Raw genomic sequence first — 1,559 nt, 5'->3', positions numbered from 1 at the left:
GCATATTTGGGTTGTCCTTGTGAAGTAATTTGATCTAATCGTGTTTGATCATCAATGTCCTTGAATGAAAGTGTTTATGGGCTTGAGGTGGTGTTAGAGTTCAGGAATGTTTGCATATGAGAAATGTTCCGCTTCATCGCCCCATCACCAATGATCCCCTAGACCATAAACTTACCTCTTGCTTTCCTCTTCACTCATAATATTGACCAACCACCAGAACATGAACCACGAGAACCAGAAGATAACATCAGCATCAACATCAACATCAACAGGTCATACTGCACCAAAAAGATTCATAGACTTTGTGCCAAAGACCGCAATGTTGACAAGGCGCTTCGCCTTGTAGACTGCCTCAACATCAACACCATCATTCCCCAGCGAGCGTGCCTGCAGTGTTCTTATTGCCAGGTTAACTAGTTTCTCAAACCCCATATAGCACATTACATTTTATTCATCATCTCATTCATCATGGGGCCTCAAGGGTTGTTTACATAATGAGGAAAAGGGTGTTTCTTCCAAGTTTAGCGTCGTACAATACATATGAGGGCATAACAGTTGTTGGAGGAAGGAAGTGAGTTTGGGTACCTACCATCTGAGTATACATATAAGGTTCTAGTAGAAGGTCCTTGCAAAGAATCGGATCTCTAAAAGGCAAGGAATCTTCTCCAATATATGCTGAATAAGAAGGGTGTGGACAAAACTAGAATGTTCAATATATATTTAAGAACTCCTTGTCTTATCAATAGCCTAACTGAGCTTTTGAATACACTTGTTTTTATGCTTCAAAGCCAGTGTCAGCCTAAAGTCATTACCTTGAACACAGTTATAAATGGGTTTTGCAAGATAGGGAGGATTGGAGAAGCTTTGAAGGTATTAAATGATATGATAATAGGCAAATTTTGTACCCTAAATGCTGTGACCTTCACTACTATCATACCGGGTTTATTAAAAGATGGAATAATCCAGGAAGCTTTTGAATTTTTGTATCACGTAATGCCAGAACGAGGTGTTAGGCCTGGAGTTGTGACATATAATGCAGTTCTTCATGGCTTGTTTAAACTTCAGCAAACAAATGAAGCAATGGGGTTTCTTATTAGATTGGCAAGTGATGGTATCTTGGTTGATAGTATCACTTGTACTATAATAATTGATGGATTATGTAAAGCCAACTGAATAGAAGAGGCCTTGAAGTTTTGGGATGATGTCATATGGCCATCAAAGTATCATGATAATTATGTTTATGCAGCCCTTCTCAAAGGGCTTTGCTGATCGTGCAAATTTAAGGAAGCTTGTCATTTCTTATATGAATTGTTTGATCTTGGGGTCTCTCCAAACATTTTTGATTATAATATTTTGATTGACAGTGCATGCAAGTTGGGATTAATGAAAGAAGCTTATCAAGTGGTGGGAGAGATGAGAAGGAATGGGCTGGCCCCAGAAGCTGTAACCTGGAGGATTCTTGAAAAATTACGTGATATGTGAGAGAGCAATTCTCTATTGAGGATGCGGCTTTGCAATCAAGAGGTGAACCACAGGATATAATTCTAAAGAAAACTTGA

At 38.9% G+C, this 1,559-nt stretch overlaps 1 pseudogene; it reads left to right on the top strand.

The window, feature by feature from the left end:
- Window positions 1-220: 220 nt before the first annotated feature.
- LOC126701009 (pentatricopeptide repeat-containing protein At3g18020-like) lies at window positions 221-1,559 on the top strand (annotated as a pseudogene).

The sequence above is a fragment of the Quercus robur genome, chromosome 9 (genome assembly GCF_932294415.1).
Source record: "Quercus robur chromosome 9, dhQueRobu3.1, whole genome shotgun sequence".
Taxonomy (NCBI): Eukaryota; Viridiplantae; Streptophyta; class Magnoliopsida; order Fagales; family Fagaceae; genus Quercus; species Quercus robur.
This window is presented reverse-complemented; position numbering and strand designations above follow the sequence as displayed.